The 22,661-nt window shown below is 44.5% G+C and overlaps 1 protein-coding gene across 1 annotated transcript in view; it reads left to right on the top strand.

Annotated features, from left to right (window-relative positions):
- Positions 1-17,032: 17,032 nt before the first annotated feature.
- CRYBG2 (crystallin beta-gamma domain containing 2) overlaps positions 17,033-22,661 on the top strand; it is a 114,304-nt gene continuing 108,675 nt past the window's right edge. Inside the window, exon 1 of the mRNA XM_060784479.2 lies at positions 17,033-17,333. The gene's annotated coding sequence lies outside the window, so the exon portion shown is untranslated. The remainder of the gene's footprint in view (positions 17,334-22,661) is intronic.

Below are 22,661 nucleotides of genomic sequence, written 5' to 3' on the forward strand. Positions count from 1 at the left end.
TGGAACATGACCATACAGCCCGGACCATACACACAACATCCTGATTCTGCAGCTGTTCGCTTCTTCCTGAGCCTATTGGGAAGGGATTCCACTGCCTTCTCTCCTCTCTCCCCACTTGAATGCATGCAAACCACCATAGTTTTGCACTTTGCACTCAATTCGCAGCAGTTGCATAAACCGTAGAGCAGAAAGGAAAGAAGCTGAAAAAGTAGGATGACCTTCTGTGGGTCTAAAAATATTGGCTGTCAGGAGACAAAAGGGGTCTACCCACAACTATAAGGCTATCATTTACTTTTTATAAGAAACCAGCTTGGGTACCCGGTGGTGCCCAGATTATTTGAAAAAGGCATTTGTTTTGTTTAGGCAATATTTATTTATTTATTTACGAAATTTATATGCCACCCTTCTAACCCTGAAAGGGACTCAGAGCAGTTTACAAGATATATATATATATACATACAATATATTGTATTATTAGCATAGTACAGTATCAGTATTATATATTACTATATTTCTAGATTTAAATCTAGAAATAGTTTCCTAAGATCTACAGAGACACTCGCTGGAACACCTCAGCAAGCGAAAGTCCAAAAGTGGCAGGCTCAAACCCAGAACCTCAACCAACGGCTGATACCCAATGAGAGACTCCCCCCTGGGCACACAGAAGACTGGGCAACTTGGAAGGCGCTGAACAGACTGCGCTCTGGCACCACGAGATGCAGAGCCAACTTTCAGAAATGGGGCTACAAAGTGGAGTCCACGACAGGCGAGTGTGGAGAAGAGCAAACCACAGACCACCTGCTGCAATGCACCCTGAGCCCTGCCACATGCACAATGGAGGACCTTCTTGCAGCAACACCAGAAGCACTCCAAGTGGCCAGATACTGGTCAAAGGACATTTAATCAACTACCAAACTCATAAATTTTGTATTCTGTATTTTGTATTTTTGTATCTTGTCTGTTTGCTTGCTTTGTTCTGTTAGAAATGTAATATAAATGACTGGTTGCTGATGACTCGATAAATAAATATTACTATATTGTACTATACCATTATATTGTAATATTATTAGTAATATTACATGTAATATAAAATACATAATTATGATATTGTATCATTATTAGTATTATTATATTGTATTACATTATAATATTATAAATATTATATGTATATACATAGAATCATAGAATCAAAGAGTTGGAAGAGACCTCAATGTGATGTGGCGGCAAAAAAAGCCAATGGGATTTTGGCCTGCATCAATAGGAGCATAGTGTCTAGATCTAAGGAAGTAATGCTACCCCTCTATTCTGCTTTGGTTAGACCACATCTGGAATATTGTGTCCAATTCTGGGCACCACAATTCAAGAGAGATATTGACAAGCTGGAATGTGTCCAGAGGAGGGCGACTAAAATGATCAAGGGTCTGGAGAACAGTATATAATATTATATTATTAGTAAAGCACAGGAGAAAAGATGGAACTGCCTTCTGTCCAACTCTCTCTTCACTCTGGCCAGAGCATACCATTTAAATAATAATTAAATAATAATTAAATAATACAATTTATTTAATTAGTAACACTATATATTAGGAAAAAGCCAGGCTTTGATTTCATTTTTTATGAATGCTTCAATTAGAAAATAAATAACGATGAGGGGGAACTACAATTCCCAGAATCGTGGGTCAGTCCTCCCCAAACCAGGCCTGTATGCACAGTTGGCCATGTTGGATCTTTGTGCCAAGTATGGTCCAAATCTGTTGTTGGCTGGGTTAAGTGCTCTCTGGATAAGGGTGAAGTACAACTCCTATAAATCAAGGTCAATTCCCCCAAACCTGGTCTGCGTGCCAAATGTGGTCCAGGTCAATTATTGAAGGGTGTCACAGTGCTCTACCTTGATGCAGGGTGAACTACAACTTGCATCCTGTTGAGTCACTCCTGCAAGCCCCTCCAGTCTGTTCAGTTGCTGATCAATTCCTCTCTGTTTGCTGTATGTCCTAGGAAAGGGTAGGAAAGGGTTAAGGGAGGTAGGGTCATGCAAATTCTACACAAGGAACCCTGGGATGCCTGCCTGTGGTGGAGGAAAACGTCAAATCTAGGATGAAATTTCCCCCCAAATTAAAGCATTCCTTGGGTGGTGGGCCGTACTGTTTGTGGGGGTACATTGGCAGCATTTCATAGAATCATAGAATCAAAGAGTTGGAAGAGACCTCATGGGCCATCTAGTCCAACCCCCTGCCAAGACGCAGGAATACTGCATTCAAATCACCCTTGACAGATGGCCATCCAGCCTCTGTTTAAAAGCTTCCAAAGAAGGAGCCTCCACCACACAGAGAGTTCCACTGCTGAACGGCTCTCACAGTCAGGAAGTTCTTCCTCATGTTCAGATGGAATCTCCTTTCTTGTAGTTTGAAGCCATTGTTCCTAGTCTCCAGGGAAGCAGAAAGCAAGCTTCTTCCTACCTCCCTGTGGCTTCCTCTCACATATTTATACATGGCTATCATATCTCCTCTCAGCCTTCTCTTCTTCAGGCTAAACATGCCCAGCTCCTTAAGCCGCTCCTCATAGGGCTTGTTCTCCAGACCCTTGATCATTTTAGTCGCCCTCCTCTGGACACATTCCAGCTTGTCAATATCTCTCTTGAATTGTGGTGCCCAGAATTGGACACAATATTCCAGGTGTGGTCTAACCAAAGTGGAACAGAGGGGTAGCATTACTTCTCTAGATCTAGACACTATGCTCCTATTGATGCAGGCCAAAATCCCATTGGCTTTTTTTGCCGCCACATCACATTGTTGGCTCATGTTTAACTTCTTGTCCACGAGGACTCCAAGATCTTTTTCACACGTACTGCTCTCGAGCCAGGCATTGGCCCCCATTCTGGGGCTACAGATTCATGGCGCTCGCTGTAACCTGCAATGTCAGTGGAGGGAGTGCCTTTGGAGGCTTCTCAGCACTTGGAACTATAGCCTGTTTGTGGAGGCCGGAAGCTATCTGTGTAAGTGGACACCTTTGCCACATACACCCATAAACATTTTTAACTTATATTATGTGTGTAGAAGAAGAAGATAGAAGATAGTAAAGTTCCCAGCCTATGTAATGTATGCATAAGCCTCATGTGATGTGAATCAGAATTATTTTAAAAAATTATTAATTATCTTCTTAATTATGAAGTATCCTAAAAATGATTTCATTATTATTTTTATTAAAATAGTAATCTATACATATAATAAAAGTCAAAGTTTGTATGCGGCGGACATGTGGCGGTGTGGCGGGAGGAGTATGTGCCAGCGTTCTGATTGGCTGCCGCTGTGGTGCTATTTGCATATGGTCTCTGATTGGCCAGCTTCAATAGGAGGCCCTGGTGGAGAAAAGAGTTCATGATAGAAACGGGGACATGAGAAGGAAATTTGCATATGGTCTCTGATTGGCTAGCTTCAATTCCAAGATTCCGAGATGACAAAGAGAGGAAAGGAAAAGGCCAGGGGCTGGGTCAGAATATTACCAATACAGGCCAAACTTGGCACACAAAGCCCCCATGACCCACTCGACAACCTACTGCAGTTTAGAGGAGGATGAACCGTGGATGATGGGACTTGCAGTACAATCACTCACATTCTGAGACCGATGTTAACCTCATCCAATGACTGATCAGGACAAACTTGGCACATAGATCTCTCATGACCCACTTTACGTCCTGGTGTGGTTTGGCCGGGGATGGACCATGGATCATGGGACTTGCAGTACCTTTGCTCAATTCCTGAGACCACTGCAACCCTCATCCAATTACCGATAAAGACCAAACTTGGCACACTGAGTCTCCATGATGCACTCTACATCCTGGTGTGGTTTGGAGGAGGATGCACCATGGACGATGGGACTTGCAATACCTGTACTCCCTTCCTAAGACCATTACAACTGCCAACAATGATGGATCAGGACCACAATTTACACAGAGAGCCCGCATGACCCACTCTACAACCTGGTGCGGTTTGGAAGAATTTGACAATGGATGATGGGACTTGCAGTCACTTCACTCACTTCCTGAGACCACTGAGACCCTCGCCACTGACTGATCAAGACCAAACTTGGCACACAGAGCCCCCATGACCCACTCTACATCCTGGTGCACTTTCGAGGAGGACAGACTATGGATGATGGGACTTCAAGTACCTCTACTCCCTTCCCAAGACTGCTGCAACCCTCATCTAATGTCTGATCAAGACCAAACATGACCCACTTTACATCCCGATGCTGTTTGGAGGAAGACGGGCGATGGATGATGGGACTTCACTCACTTCCTGAAACCACAGCGACACTTATCCAAATACCAAGAAAGACCAAACTTGGCACAGAGAGCCCCCTTGGCCAACTCAACATTCCGGTGAGGTTTGGGGGAGGACAAACTATAGATGATGGGACTTGCAGTACCTAAACTCACTCTCTGAGAGCACTGTGGCCCTCATCCAATGATTGATCAAGACCAAACTTAGCACACAGAGCCCCCACGACCCACTCTCCACCCTGGTGCAGTTTGGAGGAGGATGGATCACAGATGATGGGACTCACAGTACCTTCACTAACTTCCTAAGACCACTGCAAGCCATATAAATGATAAGGACCAACCTTAAGACACAATTCCTTTCTCAAATAACCCGGGCAGTGCCGGGTCCCCAAGCTAGTACAATATAAATTATAGTTTCGTACAGTAATAAGGTTGGAACTTTAATGAGGGGAAGGACACTTTTTTTTGGCTTATTTGTCCAGTCACTGCTGGCTCTTTGTGACCTCCAGGACCAGCCCAGGACAGAGCTCCCTGTTGGCCATCTGCCACCCCCAGTTCCTTCAAAGTCAAGCCAATCCCTTCAAGGATACCATCAATCCATCTTGCCCTTGGTCTGCCCCTCTTCTATTTTCCTTCCATTCTCCTCACCATCATTCTCTTCTCCAAGCTTTCCTTTCTTCTCATGATGTGGCCAAAGTATTTCATCTTTGCCTCTAATCTCCTTCCCTCCAATGAGGAATTGAGCTTTATTTCCTCAAGTATGGACTGGTTGGATCTTCTTGAGGTCCAAGTCACTCTCAGAATTTTCCTCCAGCACCACAGTTCAAAGGCTTCTCTCTTCCTTTGCTCAGCCTTTCTTATGGTCCAGCTCTCCCATCCATAGGTTACTACGGGGAATACCATTGCTTTAACTATGCAGATCTTTGTTGACAGTGTGATGTCTCTACTCTTGACTATTTTATCAAGATTGGTCATTGCTCTCCTCCTAAGTAGGAAATGTCTTCTGATTTCCTGGCTGCAATTTGCGTCTGCAGTCATCTTCATGCCTCAAAATACAATCTGCCACTGCCTCCACATTTTCTCCTTCTATTTGCCAGTTATCAATCAGTCTGGTTGCCACCATCTTGGTTTTTTTTATGTTCAACTGCAATCCAGCTTTTGCACTTTCTTTTTCCCCCTTGGTTATCAGGCTCCTCAGCTCCTCCTCGCTTTCAGCCATCAAAGTGGTATCATCTGCGTATCTAAGGTTGTTAATAGTTCGTCCAGCAATTTTAACTCCAGCCTTGGATTCTTCAAGACCTGCATGTTGTAGAATAGGTAATCAACGAATTCCTATGCACACTATACATATCTTATTTGTAGTGCAAGTTTTTTAATAAAAAGAACAATGCAATATTTAAAACTACAAACAATTGTAATCAACATAAACTTTCCAGTATTTAAATGGAAAGTGTGGGCCTCCTTTTGGCTGATGAGAGAGTCAAGTTGTTTAGGATAGTTGTTGCTGTTGTGTGCCTTCAAGTAGTTTCAGACTTAGGGCAACCCTAAGTGTAAAGTTTAGAGAGCGGGCCGGGTCAAGGGCCTTGGCGGGTTGCATCTTGCCCGCGGGCCTTAGTTTGGAGACCCTTGTTCTAATGCAGTGGTTCTCAACCTTGCTAATGCCACAACCCCTTAATACAGTTCCTCATGTTGTGGTGACCCCGAACCATAAAATTATTTTCGTTGCTATTTCACAACTGTAATTTTGCTACTGTTATGAATTGTAATGTCAATATTTGATCTACAGAATATATTTTCATTCACTGGACCACAATTGGCATAAATACCCAATACGCCCAAATTGGAATAATGGTGTTGATTGGGGGGGGGGGGGGGTTGATTTTGTCATTTGTGAGTTGTAGTTGTTGGGATTTATAGTTCACCTATTTTCAAAGAGCATTCTGAACTCCACCAACGATGGAATTGAACCAAACTTGGCACACAGAACTCCTATGACCAACAGGAAATACTGGAAGGCTTAGGTGAGCGTTGACCTTGAGTTTTGGAGTTGTAGTTCACCTACATCCAGAGAGCACTATGAACCCAAATAATGATAGGTCTGGAGCAAACTTGGCCTGAATATACATTGGTGGCGTTTGGGGAAAATAGACCTTGATATTTGGGAGTTGTAGTTGCTGGGATTTATAGTTCACTTACAATCAAAAGGCATTCTGAACCCCACCAATGATAGAATTGGGGCAAACTTCCCACACAGAACCCCCGTGACCATCAGAAAATACTGTATTTTGTGATGGTGTTAGCCAACCCCTCTGAAGCTCACGCCGTTCCCCTCGCACCTCTGACTGAACTTGGCACAAATACTCAATATGCCCAATATGGGGGGAAATAGATTTTGACATTTGGGAGTTGTAGTTGCGCTGAGTGGCGCAGTGGGCTAAAGCGCTGAGTTGCTGAACTTATTGACCATAAGGTCACAGGTTGGAATCCAGGGAGTGGCATGAGCTCCTGCTGTTAGCCCCAGCTTTTGCCAACCTGGCAGTTCAAAAACATGCAAATGTGAGTAGATCAATAGGTACTGCTCTAGCGGCAAGGTAACAGTGTCCGTGCAGTCATGCCAGCCACATGACTATAGATGTTTATAGACAACGCCGGCTGTCCAGCTTTGAAATGGGGATGAGCACCAACCACCAGAGTCGGACATGACTGGACTTAACCTTTACCTAGTTGCTGGTATATATAGTTCACCTACAATAAGGGCTTTTGGTGGGAGGATTCACCATCTGTTTCCAAAAAGGTAGAGAAAGACAGGCAGAGAGATCTTCAGCCTTCTCTGCCAAAGGGGTTCCTAAGACCATCAGAAATATATTTTCTAATGGTCTTTGGTGACCCCTCTGAAAACCCTATGCAACCCCTCAGGGGTCCCGACCCCCAGGTTGAGAAACGTTGCTCTAACATTGGGTGAGCTGACACCTTGGCCAGTACGCCATTGAACAGAACACGTGACAGTTGGAGAGTATAGAGCAGTGGTTCTCAACCTTCCTAATGCCATGACCCCTTATTACAGTTCCTCATGTTGTGGTGACCCCCAACCATCAATTTATTTTTGTTGCTACTTCATAATTGTAATTTTGCTACTGTTATGAATCATAATGTAAATATCTGATCTGCAGGATGTATTTTCATTCACTGGACTAAACTTGGCACAAATACCCAATATGCCCAAATTTGACTACTGGCGGAGTTGGAGGGGTTGATTTTATTTGGGAGTTGTAGTTGCTGGGATTTAGAGTTCACCTACAATCAAAGAGCATTCTGAACTCTACCAATGATGGAATTGAACCAAACTTGGCACACAGAACTCCCATGAGCAACAAAAAATACTGGAAGGATTTGGTGGGCATTGACCTTGAGTTTTGGACTTGTAGTTCACTTACATCCAGAGAGCACTGTGGACTCAAACAATAATGAATCTGGACCAATCTTGCCACAAATACTCAATATGCCCAAATGTGAACACTGGTGGAGTTTGGGGGAAACAGACCTTGACATTTGGGAGTTGTAGTCGTTGGGATTTACAGTTCACCTACAATCAAAGTGCATTCTGAACCCGAGCAACGATAGAATTAGTCCAAACTTCTCACACACAACCTCCATGACTAACAGAAAATACTGTTTTTTGATGGTCTTTGGCGACCACTCTGACACCCGCAGGGAGGATGCCTCGCCTGCCTCGCCCCCTCGCCGAATGGCGGGAGAGCGAGGCAGGCGAGGCGGGATTTGCGCGGGGCCAGGTCCACATGGAGGACCTCTCGCTTGCCTCGCCCCCTCGCCGAATGGTGGGAGAGCGAGGCAGGCAAGGTGGGCTTTGCGCGGGGCCAGGCCTCGCGCTAGGGAGACCTTGCCTGGCCCGCGCCCTTGGGGCGGTGCCAATGGAGGTGGCCTCACAACCCCTCCAAAATGGCCAGGCGACCCCCCTGGGGGTCGCGACCCCCAGGTTGAGAACCGCTGGTATAGAGAGCTAGATACCAAAAAGTCGCTTTTCAAAGCTCTGCATGATAGTGACTTCTCATGTTAACTCTGTAAACCTTAGGAGTGAGTCAACCCAGGTTGAATCGCTGCCGTCTTGAGAAGTCAGGCGCTTCCTTTGTCAAGATGGAGTTGGAGGCTGCTTTGGGAGGCAGCTGCAATCTCTGCAAAGGGGTGTGTGGAATGTGCAGGCTTGGCTGCTTATTATCTCACGGTTTCCTGCTTCCTCAGCAGCTCTCTTGGGTGGAGCAGCCTTGTTTTTCTGCAGCCACTAGAGCTGCGCCCCAAGGAAAGGCAGGGCTTGCATTCGGCAGGCTTCAGCTGCTGCTGCAAGTGAAGCCTCCCACTGCCTGGTATATTTGGGGGTAGCAGGGATTACATAAACCAGCATAGAAGTCACACTATATCTACATGTCAAATTAGTGTCACTCCAGATAGGCAAAACTCCTCCGCAGAATGAGCGAACAGCCCTTGGAAACATCTTATTTTTTAAATAGACTAAATGCATGTCAAGGTCACAGCGTCTTCCTTTTTCTGACTGCGGATGATCCAAATATACAATTGTTTCCTTGCATAAAAACGTCCCTGCATGTCAAGGGATGTTTGTCTAGGGTGGATAGTTTATTGCAGAGCTTGCAGAGCTTCTTAAAGTGGGGGCCACTAACCCAAAGAAGGTCACGAAAGTTGGGGTTCACAAAAAAAAAACCCAGCCCCAAAAGCATAAGGACAAAGTTAAGGAATGAGGCTGCTGGTTGAGAAAAGGAAAAATTAGTGCATACCGATGAAGAAAGAGGAAGAATTGGGGTAGTGAATGAGAAGGGGAGCGTATGTTTGAACTAAGAAAGAGAGGAAATGGGTTGCTGCTTGAGAAAGGCAAAAAAAGTTGTGCATTTTTATACCTTTTTTAAATATACGTGTATACCTGGGGTCACGTAAAAATTTCTCAGGAGGAAAGTGTTTCTGTGAGCTGCCCTGAGTCCCTTTGGAGAGATGGTGGTGGGGTATAAATAAAGATATTATTATTATTATTATTAGTAGTAGTAGTAGTTTTTAGGCCCCCGGTAGCATAGTGGGTTAAACCGCTGAGCTGCTGAACTTGCCGACCAAAAAGTTAGCAGTTCGAATCCGAGGAATGGGGTGAGCTCCCGCTGTTAGCCCTAGCTTCTGCCAACCTAGTAGCTCAAAAACATGCAAATGTGAGTAGATTAATAGGTACTGCTTCTGTGGGAAGGTAATGGCACTTCATGCAATCATGCTGGCCACATGACCAAGGAGGCGCCTACGGACAATGCTGGCTCTTTGACTTACAAATGGAGATGAGCACCCCCCCCCCCCAAAGTCAGACATGATTAGACTTAATGTCAGGGGAAACCTTTACGTTTTATTAGTTTATTAAAGGGGTCGCAAGTGGAAAAGTTTAAAGTTTTACTATTTAGAGATTGCTACCATCTTGCAACGTCCAGAAGAAATATTTATTTATTTATAGTATTTATATACTGCTTTTCTCACCCCTGGGGGGACTCAAAAGTGGTTTCCAAAAAAATTGGCAAAATTCAGTGCCTTACATACATAAACCAAATCGTAAATCAAACAGCATATGACTAAGCATTTATTTATTTATTTATTTATTTATTTGCTATACTTGTATACCGCCGTTTCTCAGCCTAGCCGGCGACTCAACGCGGTTTACAACAACTTATAACAAACAACAGTATACAGTTTAAAAGCATAAAAACACGATCCACAATACATATATCAATAAACAATCCAATTCATCTCTTGACTAAAATCGCGATCCAGTTTCATAGGTTCACCATCACAGCCCTGGCTATTTGATAAATCGCATCTCCTCTTACAAACCAACTTGGACACTGTGGTCAGCGATGGAGGCCCTACTCTCGGTCCCACCCTCGTCTAAAGTACAGCTGGTGGGAAACAAGAGAAGGGGCTTTCTCTATGATTCTTCCCCACCTCTGGAACTCCCTCCCTAAAGAGATAAAAATACCCCCTTCCCTTCTCTCCTTTAAAAACAACAACTAAAACCCATCTTTTCTCATTTGCATTTGGAGAGGAGGAGGATTAGATGCCTATATGTAGCTAATATATCTCCGACTGGAAATTGCTATTGTATTCTGGCTCTGTTGGCTCTGTTGACATTATTGGCTACATAGGTAATTTTAAATATTATTGTAAATGACACTTCAGTGATTTTGTAAATTGATGTTCATACTTTTATGTTAGATATAATTTAATTTGTTATTTAATTTCAGGTTGTATGTTACAATTTGGTCTTAGATTTGGTTTATTTTGGGATCGGGCTGGTTCTTTATTGTATCTGTATCTACAGTTGTATCAAGGAATTGAATGTTTGCCTTTTTGGAAACCACCCTGAGTCCCCTCAGGGAGATAGGGTGGAATATAAATGATGATGATGATGATGATGATGATGATGATTGGAAACACAACAAGATTAGTACACCGCAAACAAGATCACTATGCTGGCTGTTGTATTGGATCACACACTAGACACTTCCCAAGTATGCAGATCCCAGTAGGGTGGCCTTTTGCAGCTGACAGATGGTAATTTTGTCAGCGCCAATTGTCTTTACATGCAGGCCAAGGTCTTTACACACTGCACCCAGTGTGCCGATCATCACTGGGACTACCTTTACTGGCTGGTGTCAGAGTCTTTGCAATTTGATCTTTAAATCCTCGTATTGTGTCGCCTGGGATTGCAACATCGACGATTCATAATTGGTTTTTTAACACGAGCATGAAGTCAGGAGTATTGTGCTCCAAAACTCTGTCAGTTTGAATTCAGAAGTCCCAGAATAATTTCTGTAACTTTTTCAAGCTTGTGAATCCACCAGTTCTTTGTCACAGGCAGATGGCAATTATGGCACAAGTTCCAATGAATCATCTGAGCAATGGTGTTATGCCTCTGCTTGTAGTCTGTCTGCACAATGTTCGCTGAGGATGCGATCTATTGTTTCATGTTTCCTTGCAGAGTCTACACTTGGGATCTGTATTATTATTATTATTATTATTATTATTATTATTATTAGAAACACAAAAATATTAGTACACAGCAAACAAGATGATGATGATGATGATGATATAAGTCTGACTTGGCCATGGTGATCCATGCTCTTGTTACATCCCATTTAGATTACTGCAACATGCTCTACATGGGGCTGACTTTAGGACTGTTCGAAAGTATGAATTAGTCCAATGGTTAGCACCAAGATTGCTCACTGGAGCTGTGTACAGGGAGCATACCACCCCTCTGTTATATCAGCTCCACTGGCTGCCGATTTGCCACAGAGCACAATTCAAAGTGCTGGTCTTTGCCTATAAGGCCCTAAATGGTTCAGGCTCAGCTTACTTGTCCAAATGGATCTCCTTCCACCTTGAAATCATTGGGAGAGGCCCTGCTCTTGATCCCACCATCCTCGCAAGCGCGTCTGGTGGGGATGAAAGACAGGGCCTTGTCAGTGGTGGCCCCCCGGCTATAGAACACCCTCCCTAATGAAATCAGGTCAGCCCCCTCCTTCCTTTCCTTTAGGAAAAACTTAAAACTTGGTTGTGGGAGCAAGCCTTTGAGCAGCAGACGCAGCGCTAACAATTAGAATGATTTATTGGACTGACCTGGATTATGATTAGAACTTGCGTGATTTTAATTGGATGCTTTTATATGTGATATTTTAACAATTGTTTTAAATGTAAATTGTTATTATAATTATCTTCTTTGGGCATCTAATGGTTGCTGATTGTGAGGCCGTCCTGCTGCCCCCCCCCCCTTCGGGGGTGAAATGGACAAGATACAAATGTACAAATTAAAATAATTAAAATAAATATTATTAGATGCTTTTGAACTGTGGTGTTGGAGGAAAATTCGGAGAGTGCCTTGGACCGCAAGAACACCAAACCAGTCCATAATCCAGGAAATAAAGCCAGACTGCTCACTGGAGGGAAGGATATTAGAGGCGAAAATGAAGTAATTTGGCCACATAATGAGAAGACAGGAGACCTTGGAGAAGAGAATGATGCTGGAGAAAATGAAAGGAAAAAGGAAGAGGGACTGACCAAAGTCAAGGTGGATGGATGGTATTGATTGGCTTGACCTTGAAGGAGCTGGGGGTGGCCACAGCCGACAGGGAGCTCTGGTGTGGGCTGGTCCATGAGGTCACAAAGTGTTGGAAGTGACTGAACAAATAAACAACACCACCAACAACTATTATTATTATTATTATTAGTCCAGTTATGTAAGGATGTTTAAGGATTGCTTCGAGGTAGCTCTAAGGGAGGAAGTTTATAAAAACCTGGGCTTCTCCCCTCCCTTTTTAGACTCCTATTAAGCAAACAACGGTGGCACAGGTCAGAAAGAAGGCCAGTAAAAGATTTAACAAGCTATTTGTTGTGGATTTATTTGGTAGACTGAAAGCAACTAATGTGTAAAGAATCTGGTTCAACCTCTGCACGCGTGCAGGGTCCACCTCAACCCTCCGTGTGCATGTGGGGTGGTTGATGGCTCAATAGCATATTACTCATGGAATTCCTTTCTGCACGGCAAACTGAATATATGGAGTGACAACCTTGCAGTTGGAGCATCATGCTTCAGGGCAAAGCCCAAAACACGTTGTGCTTCAGTGCTGGCTGGAGATAAATAGTGTCCTCTTCTACCCTGTTTGTTCCTACTGTTTTTGGATCCATCTCAAGAGTGTTGGTTTTAACCTTTAAAGTAGCACAACTAATATATTTTAATCCTTTGATAAATACAACTATTTCTTGTGCCCAGTTCAAGCCTGCATCCTCCTATAATTTCTTTTGAAATCTGAAATATTAACAGAGGGATTGAGAGATATGCCTTGTTAGTTCAGAATCACTCATTTAAAGCCCTAAATGATTTATGGCTTGGATATTTAAGGGCCCACCTCAACTGACTTGTTATAAAACTCTCTGATGTTTTTCAGGACATACTTTGTCAAGAAAACCATCACTTTCAGAAGCCATTTAGATGAATTATGCTATTGTCGTTGGTTTTGATGCTGGTTTTATATTTTATTATAATTGCTGTTTTATGTTATTTTAAATTGATGTTATGCATTCCAATGTGCTATGATTTTAACTCTGTTGTTGGGCTTGGCCCCATGTAAGTCACCCAGAGTCCCTTCAGGGAGATGGAGGAGGTATATATTTAAAAAGTTATTATTATTATTATTATTATTATTTGAAACACAACAAGATGAGTCCACAGCAGACACTCTGCTGGCTGTTGAATTGGATCACACATGGGACACTTCCCAAGTGTCTAGGACGGTGTGATGTATCGACGAATAATGTGTGCAGATCCCAGTAAGGTGACCTTCTGCAGCTGGCAGATGGTAATTTTGTCAGCGCCGATTATGTTTAAGTGCAGGCCAAGGTCTTTAGGCACTGCACCCAGTGTGCCGATCACCATTGGGACCACCTTTACTGGCTTGTGCCAAAGTCTTTGCAGTTCGATCTTTAAAACCTCATATCGTGTCAGCTTTTACAGTCGTTTCTCTGCAATCCTGCTGTCACCTGGGATTGCGACATCGTCTATCCATATTTTGTTTTTTAACATGATTGTGAGGTCAGGAGTATTATGCTCTAAAACTCTGTCTATCTGAATCCGGAAGTCCCAGAGGAGTTTGGCATGTTCATTCTCTGTAAGTCTTTCTGGCTTGTTATGCCACCAGTTCTTTGTCGCAGGCAGATGATGTTTGTGGCACAAGTTCCAATTAATCATCTGAGCAACGGTGTTGTGCCTCTGCTTGTAGTCTGCCTGCGTGATCTTCTTGCAGCAGCTCAGAATGTGCATTGTTTCATCTGCTTCCTTGCAGAGTCTACATTTGAGATCTGTTGTCAACTTTTCAATTCTGGCTTTGATGGCATTGGTTCTAATGGCTTGTCTTTGGGCTGCCAGAATCAGGCCCTCCGTCTCCTTTTTCAGAGTTCCATTTGTGAGCCACAGCCATGTTTTTTCTTTGTCAATTTGGCTCTCAATTTTTTGCCAGAAACTATCCATGGAGTGCCTTCTTTTGCCAGTGTTTTCTTCTGCTCTGGATTGTGTTTTTACGGTATTCCCTTTTTGTCTTTTGCACTTTAAGCAGTTTACTACTATTGACTTCCCTCAATGTTGGTTCTTGACTGCCTTTCACATAAACTGCCAGTGCTTGACCCCCCCTTCTTCTTCTTCTTCTTCTTCTTCTTCTTCTTCCTCTTCCTCTTCCTCTTCCTCTTCCTCCTCCTTCTCCTCCTCCTCCTCCTCCTCCTCCTCCTCCTCCTCCTCCTCCTCCTCCTCCTCCTCCTCTTCCTCTTCTTCTTTTTGGCCAGAGAGAGAATTTTGATTTTTTCAGAATTATGAACACACTTTGGCTCCTTTTCGGAATTAGGATTATCCCAGGTCTCTAGCCCCAAACCAGAGGAACTAATTAATTGTAGCAGTTTGCTACAATGTGAAAAAATTAACTGATTTGTTGTTGCAATTTGCAAAGTCACTCTGGGGTCTCTGAGACTTTGCAAATTGCAACAACAAATCAGTAAATCCTTGCAATTTGTAGCAAACGGCTATTCTCCTAGAGCCGTCCAAACATTACCTTTATCCAAGGAGCTCCTGCAGCAAACAGGAAGGTGGCTAAATGCAGTTCCCTGCAAACGTGGAAGCAATTAGGTTCTTGTAGGTTTTTTCGGGCTATAGGGCCATGTTCTAGAGGCATTTCTCCTGACGTTTTGCTGCATCTATGGCAAGCATCCTCAGAGGTAGTGAGGATGCTTGCCATAGATGCAGGCAAAACGTCAGGAGAAATGCCTCTAGAACTTGGCCCTATAGCCCCAAAAAAACCTACAAGAACCTAGTGATTCCAGCCATGAAAGCCTTCGACAATACGTGGAAGCAATTGCTGCAGATGGCAAAAAACGCAAGATTTTCAGGTGTGGGAATATCCCGTTTTGAGCTGAAAATCTGCATATTCAAATATCTGCAATCGGAAATCACTGAAATTTTTTATGTGGATTTGTTCCCAGGTTTTAGATGCCTGTTCCTGATTGGCTGGTTCCTAAAAAGAAGGTGACAGTTGAGTAGAAGGTGAAAACTTTGTGTGCCAGAAACTTTATGAATTGTGTGGAAGGCACATTTTCTCTAGCCAGTACAAAGTTGTGGCTTCCTAGTCAACAGACAGGCATAAACCAGGAACAACACCCTGTCTGCACAGATGGCCCTGCAGCTTATATAACCCAGGAATGGATCTTGTGCAATGATTCGCATGTTCACATCTTAATTTCGTTTAAACCCACTGAAATTTCTGGTGAAAGTCCCGCAGTGGCCATCTTGGGGGCTGCAAAATCCTGTGACAAAATAGCAAGTGTGGATAACGGAGGCAGGAATCCCAGGACCAACAGGTCTGTATCTGAACATCTTCTCAGATCCCGGGTTTTTGGGGGGGGTTTTTTGCCCTGACGAAAGTGTGTGATATAGTGCTGTCTGGAATCACCCCTAGTTGAGCTGGAGATTAGCACATGGCTTGAAGCTGAGTCCTCCAGAACTGGAGAATTTGAGCTCTCATGTTCTAGTTGGAGATAATCAATGAAAACTGGAGGCTCATGGCAAAACTCAGTGATATCATGCTTCTAGTGTGGATATGTATTTTTTTCAATCTGTGTCTATTTTTCTTTTAAATTGAGATATTTTTTATTTGTTTTTGTTGTCTGTGGAGAGTTGTTTCTTTCTTTAGTCTATTTGTCATTGTTGTGAGTGGAAATGTAACAAGGGAGTTCTCATGAACAAGCCAGTACTTTTGCTAGCATAGTCAAATGTGTCTACATGCACCCTTTATCATTATATTCCCAGTTTTCTTACATCCTCCCATTTTATCCCACAGGCTCATGCTCTCAGCTATTCCGAACCCGATCTCTGGAGGAATGGCTTCCTGCGCAAGTTTGGGGGCCTCACTTGGCGCAAACAGAGAAACAACCACCTTCAAATCCCCGGGAACTTGGCAAGTGGTCCTTGGCCGCTGGGACGGCTTCAAAGGCCAGCCGTTGGGAGTGATGTAGACATGAGGGGCAGGTCTGACTCTGGCCCTTTTTTGGCTGACACTGGAACACAGAGAGCCAGACCCTCATCTCAGCCCATCGAAATAGATTCTGTGGGGACCAGCCCGGTCCCGTCCACATCCTTTGACTCCTTGCTCTGCTGGGGAGAAGGCAGCTCTTGGGAAGGGTCCTTCTCCCTCAGTAATTCTTCTCTGTCCTGTTTGGTGGCACCTGAAATGAAAGGGGAAGTCCTCAAGCTTCCATCAGTCCATGAAGAAGCCAGCAAGGCCACACCACCTTTTTCAGAAAGTGTACTCAGTGGGCATTTATTCTTAGGGCCTTCTCACAGCAGTGTCGCTGTAGAACCAGAGAACTTGAGCTTCAGCAGTGGTCTCGGAGAGTCACTCTCCGAGCAGGTCAATGAGGTGGACAAACCCAGGACAGCCACAGCAAGCCTACATATAGACCAGACAAGAGAGGCTCTTCAAAGTGGCTTGGTCAAGACGGGCCCAAGGATCCGCTATGAGATAAGAATCACACTGACCAAGGAAGGGGAGGAGGACGAAGAGAATGAGATGGCAGAAGCAGAAGTCACAGCCAGCTGTGGCCATGGAGCCCTGCCCAGCCACTCATGTGGGGAGGGAGCACTTTCTCCAGGGGTTGCTGAGCCCGAGGAAACAGAGGAGCAACGTCACGCCAAACTGGACCAACCGGCTCCTCAACTGTCAGCACGCAAGGAATTCCAAAACTGCACAGGGCTCCACGGGGTGGGAACCTGTAAGGTGTGCAGACAGCCACTCACCTGTGACACTCTGAACCCAGCAGCCGCAGCAGCAGCAGCTCTGCAGGAGGGCTCCAAGGTGAGGCGAGGGGAGGGAGACAACCCAAGCCAAACCGAGGAGTGGCAATCCCAGGATGGCCTTCTAGCGGAAGGGACGGATATCGTAGCATCGGAATCCCCGGCCAACAGGTACATGGGGAAACAGGTTTGGGGAGCCAGGCACCACGACAGGTGTGCCACCTTGGACAGCCAGGGGTTGCTGAGAACAGCTTGAGAGGCATGTTGCGGTGAAAAGAAATGGGATTCGGAGTGTCTGTATTTGCTCTTTCCCTGTCACAAGTCTCCTTGATGCCCGTTCTTTCTCACAGGAACGCAAATGGGAATTCTGCATGTGAACTGTTGAGATCATTTCAGGGGGTTCTGAAGAGGAATAGATGAGGAAAAGGACTGAAAAGGGAGTTTAGGGCTCGAAGGAACCAAAATGAACCCAAATTGATGGGTGGCAACTGGGAGTTTCTGGGAATCAATAGTATAATGCAGTATTAATATAGACCTTATAATTAAATACTGAATAATATTAAAATAGTATTGTTTTGTAGCAGTATTTCTCAACCTTCCTAATGCCACAACTCCTTAATACAGCTCCTCATGTTGTGGTGACCCCCAACCATAAAATTATTTTTGTTGCCACTTCATAACTGTAATTTTGCTACTGTTATTAATAATGTAAATCTGATATGCCGGATGTATTTTCATTCAGTGGACCAAATTTGGCACAAGTATCCAATATGCCCAAATGTGAATACTGATGGGGTTGGGGGAGGGATTGATTTTGTCATTTGGGAGTTGCTGGGATTTATAGTTCACCTACAATCAAAGAGCATTTTGAACCTCACAAATTATTGAATTGGACCAATCTTCCCACACAGAACTCCCACGACCAACAAAAAATACTGTATTGTTGAAGGCTTTCATGGCCGGAATCACTGGGTTGTTGTAGGTTTTTTCGGGCTATAGAGCCATGTTCTAGAGGCATTTCTCCTGACGTTTCACCTGCATCTATGGCAAGCATCCTCAGAGGTAGTGAGGATGCTTGCCACAGTTGCAGGTGAAACATCAGGAGAAATGCCTCTAGAACATAGTCATATAGCCCGAAAGAACCCACAACAACCCAGAAAATACTGTGTTTTTTGGAGGTCTTTAGTGCCCCCTCTGACACCCCACTCACGACTCTCCCAGGGGTCCCGACTCCCAGGTTGAGAAACACTGTTTGTAGGATTCTAAGAGTTGCCATTCAAACAAGGGAACCCTTTTTTGCTCAACTCATCCTGTTCACAGATGATCTTTCATATTCCTTGCATATGGAATGTACTTTCTGATTGAAGGCTGGAATGACATTGGTACCAAAGACTTGAGTGACTGCAGATGGAACAAATGCATTTAAAAGGATGAGAAATGCTTTGCCTTGTAATTGATAAATTCATTGGGGAAATAGACCTTGCTGTGAAAGGCCAATACATCTTTACTCAGGTAAATCTTGCTCCAAAACATGTAATGTAATTAGTGAGTCCTCAAATGAAAGTCATATTTAATCTTTTGAGTTCATTTTGGATCTGGTAATAGGGAGTGTAATGAAAAGCATTGGCCTTTCTCTCCAAGCCATTTTTCTTTAACTGTACGATTAGGTGGATCTGCAATTGGTTAAGTGAACGAACCCAGAGGGTAATTCTCCCCAATGCTTCCTCTTCATCCTGGAAAGAAGTGATGAGTGGAGTGCTGTCAGCAGGCTTCTGTCCTGGGACCGGTCCTGTTCAGGATCTTCATTAATGACTTAGAGGAAGGGATAGAAGGCAGGATCATCAACGTTGCAGATGGGACCAAATTGGGAGGGAGAGCCAATATTCCAGACGACAGGAGCAGAATTCAAATGATCTTCACAGATTAGAGAGATGATTGGTCAAAATCATTTGATTAGAGAGATGATTGGCCGAAATTAGGAGCCCCCGGTGGCGCAGTGGGTGGAAGCACTGTGCCGGCAGGACTGAAGACCAACAGGTCGCAGGTTCGAATCCGGGGAGAGGCGGATGAGCTCCCTCTATTAGCTCCAGCTCCTCATGCGGACATGAGAGAAGATTCCCACAAGGATGATAAAATATCAAAAATCATCCAGGCGTCCCCTGGGCAACGTCCTTGCAGACGGCCAATTCTCTCACAACAGGAGCGGTTGCTCCTGACACGACAAAAAAAAAAATTGGCCGAAATTAACATAATGAAGTTCAACAGGGACAAATGCAAGATACTCCACTTAGGCAGAAAAAAATGCAATGCAAAGAGAAAGAATGGGGGACAATCACTGGTTCGACGGCAGGACATGTGAAAAAGATCTTGGAGTCCTCCTGGACAGGAAGGTGAATACAAGCCATGTGGTGGCTGCATCAATATGAGTCTAGTGTCTAGATCCAGGGAAGTCATGCCCACCCCCCTCCCCATTGGCCTTGGGCAAGTCATGCGGTAGCTGCATCAATATGAGTCTAGTGTCTAGATCCAGTGAAGTCATGCCCCCCCCCCCCCCCATTCTGCCTTGGGCAGATCACACCTGGAATCACATTGTGTTCAATTCTGGGCCCCGGAATTGAAGGAGATGTCAACAAGCTGGAATGTGTCCAGAGGAGGGTGATTAAAAGGATCAAGGGTCTGGAGAACAACCCCTATGAGGAGCGGCTTAAAGAGTTGGGCATGTTTAGCCTGCAGAAGAGAAGGCTGAGAGGAGACATGATGATGGCCATGTTTAAATATGTGAGGAGAAGTCATAGGGAGGAGGGAGCAAGCTTGTTTTCTGCTGCCTTGGAGACTAGGATGCGGAACAATGACTTCAAACTACAGGAAAGGAGATTCCACCTTAATCTTAGGAATAACTTCCTAACTGTGAGAGCTGTTCAGCAGTGGAACTCTCTGCCCAGAGTATGATGGAGGCTACTTCTTTGGAGGCTTTTAAACAGAGGCTGAATCTGTCAGGGGTGCTTTGAATGTGATTTTCCTGCTTCTTGGCAGGGGGTTGGAATGGATGGCTCACGAGGTCTCTTCCAGCTCTATGATTCTATGATTCCTACATGCCCTGATTATGCATCACCCCCAAAAAGGAAATGGGTCACTAAAAAGTGAGGACAAATTAAGTGACAGATTTGCATATAACCATTATGCTGATACAAATATGCAGAGGAAAATGTGAAAATAAGCACTGTCATTGAAATGAATGTGACCAGGTGAGCTGTGTATCAGCTGCTCAGTATGTGCTGTCCAGGTGCTAACTATGACTGAAGACCTTCCCAGATGCCCCTTTCAGTGTTTGCTTCTTTACACTGAATGAGAATTGGACAGCTCTTCAGACAAAGAGGTAGCTTTCAGACAAAAAAAAGTCTTCTGTAAAGTGGAATTTATAGCCACCCTGTTTCCTGGAGGAACCTAGAATGACATTTCTCAATGAGATGTTCATAACATGCACATTTATTTGATTTGAGTCTATACTTACACAGGGATGGGCAACTCTAGATGCCCAGATGTTATTGAACTTGACTGGCAACCCTTCAGCAGCCATGGCCTGGATATGCAAAAGGGAGTAATCATGGGAAATGTAGTTCAACAGCATCTGGAAGGCTAATCCTCCCTTATGGCTATGGTGGTCCACGCTCTTGTCACATCCCGAATAGATTACTGCAACGCACTCTACGTGGGGTTGCCTTAGAAGACTGTTCGGAAATTGCAATTAGTCCAACGGGCGGCAGCTAGATTACTCACAGGAGCATCATACAGGGAGCATACCACCCCCCTGCTGTGCCAGCTCCACTGGCTGCTGATCCAATTCCGAGCACAATTCAAAGTGCTGGTCTTGACCTATAAAACCCTATACTGCTCTGGTCCAGTGTACCTGTCCGAACGTATCTCTTTCTACATCCCACCTCGGAGCTTAAGATAGTCTGGGGAGGCCCTGCTCTTGGCCCCGCCTTTGTCTCAAACACGCTTGGCGGGGACGAGGGACAGGGCCTTCTCGGTGGTGGCCCCTCGCCTGTGGAATTTGCGCCCGGGGAAATTAGGTCATCTTCATCCCTCCTCACCTTTAGAAAAAAGGTTAAAATGTGGCTGTGGGACCAGGCCTTCGGGCAATCAGGTTAAAGGACAATTGATAATGTTGACTATGGCATGGAAGAGGATTTGGATAAGTTAAGCGGAGTAATCATTAGTAGATGGCTAGCTAAACAGCCACCAGACGGGCAATAGCTAATCAGAGTGTAAGTATACTGTTTTAATCTTTATTTATTAATGTTCATGTATAATTGTTATATTTGTTATTCTGCATTTTATGATGCGACATTGAATTATGGCCAATTGTAAGCTGCCCTGTGTCCCCCCCAGGGGTTGAGAAGGGCGGGGTAAAAATTATTATTATTATTATTAACTTTATTTGTACCCCGCTAGCATCTCCCGAAGGACTCGATGCGGCTTACAAAGGCCAAGACCTCAGTACACAGCATAACAATACAAAACCTAAAGCAAATTAAAAACAATTAAAGCAATATTAAACAACAAAACAACAAGCAATAACAATACACCAAAACACAATAAAACTGGGCCGGGCCAAAGTAATGGGTACAGAATTAAAAGTGCTGATGTGACAGGTGGTATATATGGCTTATAGGGAAAATGCAGTGTGCAGTGTGCGGCAATCTTAGTTCTAATAAAGTGCTTCTGGGACTTGGTATTGGAGATTTCCTAATCTGGGAAGGCACATCAGAACAGCCAGGTCTTCAAGTTCTTTCTGAAGACTGCCAATGTAGGGGCCTGTCTAAGATCTTTGGGGAGGGTGTTCCAGAGTCGGGGGGCCACCACAGAAAAGGCCCTGTCTCGTGTCCCCACCAAACGCGCTTGCGACGCAGGCGGGATCACGAGCAGGGCCTCTCCAGATGAACGTGTGGGTTCGTAAACGGAGATGCGGTCATGCAGGTAGGCTGGTCCCAAACCGTTCGAAATAAATAAATAAAATAAATAAATTATACCAAATTTGATTAAAGTGTCCTCTATATGGATCACAGACTCCTCTACAGAGGTGGCCCTAGGTAATTTTCAACGGTAAGCAAACAGTATTTTGGTGCCCCCTCCCCCCAACCAATAATTGATATATATATTTTCTGTTGGTCGTGGGAGTTCTGTGTGCCATGTTTGGTTCAATTCCATCATTGGTGGAGTTCAGAATGCTCTTTGATTGTAGGTGAACTATACATCCCAGTAACTACACTTGCTGCATTTGCTCCCTTGCCTGGCCCACTTTGGGTCCAGAGGCGTGCCTGAAGACCCCGGCATGTTCACCAAAAGTCACCTCTTCTCCTGACTTTCTCCTCAGACATTGGGGAGAGAGAGAGAGAGAGAGAGAGAGAGAGGTGGAGGTGCCCACCTTTCCTGAAGGTAGGCGCAAAAACAAAGGAGGGAGCGGAGGTGGGAGATACCTCCAGCCGGAGGGGCTCT

Source organism: Anolis sagrei, chromosome X (assembly GCF_037176765.1).
Source record: "Anolis sagrei isolate rAnoSag1 chromosome X, rAnoSag1.mat, whole genome shotgun sequence".
Taxonomy (NCBI): domain Eukaryota; kingdom Metazoa; phylum Chordata; class Lepidosauria; order Squamata; family Dactyloidae; genus Anolis; species Anolis sagrei.